This window comes from Trachurus japonicus, chromosome 17 (genome assembly GCF_045865225.1).
Source record: "Trachurus japonicus isolate A0001 chromosome 17, Traja_1.0".
In the NCBI taxonomy this organism is placed as follows: domain Eukaryota; kingdom Metazoa; phylum Chordata; class Actinopteri; order Carangiformes; family Carangidae; genus Trachurus; species Trachurus japonicus.
This window is the reverse complement of record NC_140923.1, coordinates 10,449,897-10,456,386: the sequence shown is the minus strand read 5'-3', so window position 1 is coordinate 10,456,386 and position 6,490 is coordinate 10,449,897. Positions and strand designations below refer to the sequence as shown.

The 6,490-nt window shown below is 48.6% G+C and overlaps 1 long non-coding RNA gene across 1 annotated transcript; it reads left to right on the top strand.

Annotated features, from left to right (window-relative positions):
- The first annotated feature begins 1,652 nt into the window (after nt 1-1,652).
- On the top strand, nt 1,653-2,967 carry LOC146970139 (uncharacterized). Its single transcript, XR_015038063.1, has 3 exons — nt 1,653-1,710; nt 1,864-1,891; nt 1,972-2,967. It is a non-coding gene; the product is annotated as an uncharacterized LOC146970139 (long non-coding RNA).
- Nucleotides 2,968-6,490: the final 3,523 nt, after the last annotated feature.

The following is a 6,490-nucleotide window of genomic DNA, read 5'->3' as shown; positions in this document are numbered from 1 at the left end:
GAGACTACAGTGGGTGAGAAGGAGTCCTGGTGACCCCTGCAGTACGATGCCGGTTGGGGGTCCGGGGTCAACCATCTCAGTTGCAAGCAGAACTTGCATGCTGACGAGTCCACTCAAGACCCAAAGGAGGTTCATCCTGAAAACAGATTAGAGTTATGGTTACTATACGGGAGGGGCGTATTGGTAGGGTTAGTGCATGCGTGGGGGTGAGCTGCATGCAATTATTCTACCCTAGCGGGGAATCCCGTTTCTGAAACTAGGGCTCCTCCCCCTCGTCAGGTTCAGGAGGAGTCTTTTGTTTTAGGTCAGTGGCTGGTCGAGATGGCTTGATCTGATTCGCGTGGACCCAGTGGACCAAGTGGGGGGCTGCCTAGGCTTCGGGACCTTGATCTGATAGGCCACCGGGGATAGCTTGCGCACAATCTCGTACGGGCCCGACCAGTGTGGAAGAAACTTTTTGGAGACGCCGGTCGGCTGAGCAAACTTGAAGTAGAACACCTTATTGCCGACCTCGTACTCTCGGTGGGACGCGGTTCGATCGTAATAGGCTTTGGCCCCCTTTGCACTGGATTCCAAATTCTTTTGGGCCCAGGAGAAAGTAGTTTGAAGGTGTTCCTTCAAGTCAGTCACATACTGGTGAGCTGTGTAGGCGGTAGCGACACTGACATCCTCAGGATGGTATAGGAGGTGAAGTGGCAAGGTCATCTCTCGCCCAGTCATCATCTCAAAGGGGGTGACCCCCGTGGAACGATGAGGGGTGGACCTAATGGCCATGAGCACTAGAGGGAGTTTTATGTCCCAGTCCTTGCCACCACTACCAACATACTTCCTGAGCATGTGAGTGATGGTGCGGTTGGCCCTTTCCACCTGCCCGGATGATTGGGGGTGGTAGGCCACATGGAATTTAACCTCAACTCCCAGCATATCATACAGGGCAGTCATGACACTGGACGTGAAATGGGTACCTCTGTCTGAATCGACTGAAAGAGGGAGGCCCCAGCGGCTGAACACATGGTCCAGCAGAAGAACTGCAGTCGTGACGGCGGTGTCGTTGGGAGCGGGAAGGCACTCAACCCATTTGGTGAGTGAACAAGTAACGGTGAGAAGGTATTTATTACCCCGTGAGGATTTCGGGACAGGCCCAATCCAATCCACTTGAAGGTGGGACCATGGGAAAGTGACCCCTTTTCTTTGGAGGGGGCTCGGTTTATGGGCCGAGAAGGTTGGAATTGGCAGCAGATCAGGCAGCTCTGGACATAAAGTGTGGTATCTTGGGCCATTGCAGGCCAATATACCACCTCTCGGAGGGTTTGAAGAGTGGCCTTGGAGCAGAATTTCCATTCACTGCAAAACTCTTTGTGCAGACTATGATTTTTCCCCATCTGTCTTACTGTATAACAACTTGGTCACAGGCCGGTGTAACTAGATAGATAGATAGATAGATAGATAGATAGATGATAGTCACGAGTGACAGAAATTCATCTTTGACAGGCTCAATAAAAACACTAAGAAACAAACAGACATTAAAAACAACAATGTTGTGCAATCATTCTAAAAAGAGGAGGGGGGGGGCTGTTAAAAGCAGCAGAATGTTCATTTCTTATTGTTCAGGATGGTTATTGCAGAGGGGATGAAGGATTTTTTGTAGATGTTTTTCCTGGCCAGTGGGACCTTATGGCGTTTGCCTGATGGCAGCAGCTGGAAGCAGTGGTGAAGGGGGTGGGAGGAGTCTTCTGTGATCAGGGTGGCCTTCCTGATCACAGACCGGCTATACAGTTCTGAGAGGGGGGTTTGTGGTGCTCCAATGATTTTGCTGGCCTGGTTAACTGTGCGGGAAAGTTTGATCTTGTGTTTGGATGAGAGGAGGCTGTACCAGGAAGAGATGTTGAAGGTGAGTAGGGATTCAATGAGGGACTGGTAGACCAGAGTTAAAACATGTGTGCTGACGTTGAAAGTCCTTAATTTCCTCAGCAGGTAGAGGCGCTGTTGTGATTTTTTAAAAATGGTGTCTGCATGCTGAGAGAAGGAGAGGCAGTTGTCCAGGTCAGTTCCAAGGTATTTAAAAGACTCAACCTGCTCCACCAGCTGACCCTGGATGCTGAGTGGTTTAAAAAAAGCAGTTGCTGACTCCCTTCTGCCCCCACAGCACAGCTCTTTGGTCTTCTGGACATTTAGCTCAAGACAAAGCTGGTTAAAAGTCTGTGCCAGGTTTTCAACAGCCTGCTGATACCGGTCCAGAGCAGTGGTGTCGGTCAGGTGAGCCACCAGGGCCATGTCATCCGCATATTTAAAAAGGCTGATCCCCTCGCTGTTACAGGTGATGTTGTTTGTGTACACAGAGAAGAGAACAGGAGATAAAACACAACCCTGGGGAACACCTGTGTTTAAAATCAGCTTCTTTGATTTAAAACCATTTAAAAGCACCTGTTGTGGCCTGTCATTTAGAAAATTCTTGATCCATAAAACCAGTGTGGGATGAACTTGGAGATCTAAAAGAGCATACAGCAGGGTGTCTATGTGCACAGTATTAAAAGCAGAGGAGAAGTCCATAAATAAGATCCTGGTGTGAGGGTGTGGAGAGTCCAGATGTTTAGTGACAGTATTCAGCAATGTGAGACTTGCGTCCTCGACACCCCTTTTTGCCCTGTAGGCAAACTGAAAAGGATCCATTTTGTGTGACAGCATTTTAGCCAGGAGGTCACACAGGACTCTCTCCATGCACTTGCACAGCACGGAGGTCAGGGCCACTGGTCTGTAGTCTTTCAGCTCCTTAGCTGGTGTTTTTTTGGGGATGGGAATTATGGTGGATTCCTTCCAATTATTAGGAACGTTTCCCGAATCCAAAAGGCACTGAAACAGTCTTGTGACCACTCCACCTAGCTGAGCAGAGCAGTCCTTAAGTACCCTGCCTCTGAGCTTGTCAGGGCCAGAGGCTTTATGTGGTTTGACCCGGCGAAGGATGGAGGTTACCTGCTGCTCGTTGATGGTGATGGCTGGGTGGGGGGAGATGGTGGTTGAGCAGTCAAAGTCGGATGGAGAGTTGTTGTTGAACCGGCCGAAGAAGATGTTGAGTTGTTCTGCAAAGGGGGCGGGGTCCGGACGGCTGGCCACTACGGGTTTGGCAACTCTGTCCATCATAATATTTAGACCCTGCCATGCTTCCCTTGCATTTCCAGATGTTAATTTTTGCTCCACCTTGTTCTTGTAGCTGATTTTTGAAAGCCTAGCCATCCTTCTGAACTCTTTCTCCAACTCCCTCACTCTGAGTGTGTCCCCTTGCAGGAATGCTGCTTTCTTTTGGACTAGGCAGATTTTCATGTCCCTTGTAACCCATTTTTTATTATTTGGGTGAATAGTTATCTGTTTAGTCTGTGTCACTGTGTCCTCACAAAAAGAAAAATAGGAGGTTAACACATCAGTAAGCATGTTGAGATCATTGCCACAGGTATCAAAAAACAAGTCCCAGTCTGTCAATTCAAAGCTGCCTTTCAGTGCTTCAGTTGTTTCATCATTCCAGACTCTTATTGTTTTTGTGATGGTTTCACCTGTCTTTAGCTTTGATCTGTATGTGGGAAGCAATAAAATAACATTATGGTCAGAACGGCCAAGTGGGGGTCGTGGTTTTGAGATATATGCACCAGGAATGTTGCCATAGCACATATCCAATATACTCTGTTTTCTGGTGGGGGTCGTAACATACTGCTCTAGATCTGGCAGATGTGTGGTGACATCACACCGGTTGAAATCCCCCAGTAGAAATACAGGTTGTTTTCCAGTTTGGTTGACTGCTCTGTTATAGTAGTCAGATAAATGTTCAGCAGCAAGGTTAAAATCAGGGCCTGGAACATATGCTAAAATGACAGTGATCTGGGAAAATTCTCGTGGTAAATAGTGTGGTCTGAACGACACAGTCATCAGTTCATAGTGTTTGCAGCAGACAGTCTCTCTCACTGTGACGTTTGTTGCCCAGCTGTTACTGACAGCCATACAGAGCCCGCCCCCAATTGACTTCCGTGTTCTCGCTGCATCTCTGTCAAAGCGGATGATTTTAAAACTATCCAGATAGAACTCCGTGTCCTCCGTCAGCCATGTCTCCGTGAAACAGAAGAGACTAGTTTGCCGGTAATCCTGGTCAAACTGGATGAGCGTGGAGAGCTCCTCCGTCTTATTCCGCAGCGATCTTACGTTTGACAGCGTTATTGCAGGTAAAGGTAGACGGCTCCCTCTCCTCCTCAGCCTGTTCCGTATCCCTCCTCTTGACCCCCTTTTCCTCCGTATCCGTCTCCTTTTGTGTCCATGGAGTAATTCAAGAGGTATATTGTCTGTGAGGGGGGGATATTTGAGCGGCCGTCAGTGGCTCACGGCGGCCCAGCTCCAGCAGGTATTCCCGCGAATAGGCGAGCCTCTCTGGGCTGACTGCGAACGGCGGTCGGTAAAGTCCGTTTACATGCCTTGGACCGGTGATCAAAAGCCAAAGATAGGCCAGGGAAAAAACTGTTGCTATTAACATGATGCCCTCCAAAAGACGTACAAAAACAGGCACTAGAAGTACCGAAAAGACACACTTTCATTCCCACACACACGGAGCCTGTCAGGAGTCGCTCACTCACGTAGCGCCCCCCTAACTTGGTTTTGGCCTAACAAGTACTGTACTGAAGCCTGTTTACTCACTTTATAAACAAATCTTAAAAGCACTAGATAAAAAACCAAAGGATTATCATCACTGTAACATTCTTAAAAAATATGATTTTCTAGATTTTGATAATTTCATGTTCTACTCTGATGTTTGTCTGATGTTTAAAATTATTCATAACCTGGCACCCCCTCCCCTCGTGGAATGCCTATCCTGCCCCAGCAGTGGCAGAGCTGGCAGGACTAGAGCATCTATTCGGGGTGACTGGGTGCCACAGTTCAGAAGAACAGCTTTTGGACAATCTGCTTTCTCCACTAAAGTCATAGGGAGGTGGAATTCTATACCTACACACATAAGAGACTCAGGAAGCCTAGTAGAATTTAAGTCCAGCCTAAAGCTCTGGCTAAAAGAAACACAAAAGTGTAACCACCTATGATTGACAGGCCTGTACTCTGATCACATTGATGGAACTTTATGTATTGTCTCATTTTTATGTATTGTATTTAGTGTACTGACGGTCGTTGTTTCTTCTGTCTGCCTGTCCAGGGACAACAGATGTAAATTAGCTGTCAGCTAACTCTGGTACAATTACCTTAATTGTGCACTGTCCCTGTAAAAATAAAGTAAGAAAAAAAAAAAAAAAAAAAAGAATGTGCTCTGCATGCCAGGTGGTGGGCGTGACCACACAAGGATGGGATGCAGCAGCATTGCAGATACTTTTTAGTTTTTAATTGAGAGATTACATGCACAATAAGCAGAAATGGAAATCAAGGCGGTGGTCACGGCGGTGCCAGTTCTGCGGTACTATGATCTCAGCAAGCCAGTCACCATACAGAGCGACGCCAGTCAGACAGGGTGGGCTGCTCTCTGCTTCAAGGGGAACAGTCGGTTGCATTTGCCTCCCGCACGCTGAACCAGACGCAGCAGAACTACACGCAGATCGACAAGTGTGCCTGAGCATCATATTCGCTTGTTCAACGCTTCCACTACTACTTATATGGGGGTGTATAAGCCAGGCCCTGAAATGTATATCAGGGACACACTCAACAGGGCCACCACCCCGCCACAGAGAACGGACTCTCAGTACAGACGTGACATGGTCTGCAGCATGCGGCAGGAGCAGTATGACGCGGCAGCCATTCAGCAAGCAGACTACCTAACCGTCACCAGCCAACGCCTCGCACAGGATGTGTGTCTTCAAACACTCAAGTCGGTTGTGCTGTGGGGATGGCCAGGACACAAAGAGGAGAGTCCCAGGGCCATCAGAGAATACTGGGCCATCAGGGATGAAATTAGTGCACAGGACGGTGTGCTTTTTAGGAGCCAGCGCGTCATCATTCCAAAAGCTATGCGTCCTGAGAAGCTGAGACGGATCCACTACAACCACGTAGGGGGTGAGACTTGCTATCGACGAGTACTGTATGCACATGAGCAACAGGGGGAGACACTGGGAGACACCCGATCCCCACGCTTCCCTGGCAGCTGATGGGCATTGACCTGTTCAGCTACGCAAGGCAGGACTTCCTGCTCATGGTGGATCACTATTCTGACTTCTGGGAGATTGATCTACTCCCAGACCTGGCAGCAATACGAATATCCGAAGGTGCAAGGCGCAGATTGCAAGGTACGGCATCCCTGACCGGGTCATTTCCGACTGTGGAAGTCAGTTTGACTGTGGAGAGTTTCGGGTGTTTGCGAGGGAGTGGGGCTTCGTACATGTCATGTCCTCCCCAAGACACCCAAAGGCTAACGGCAAAGCAGAGTCTGCAGTAAAGATTGTGATGGGCCTATGCAGAAAAGCAGACTGTGGCGACGAGGACGGGGACCCCTGGAAGACTTTTCCTCACTCTCCTGTTA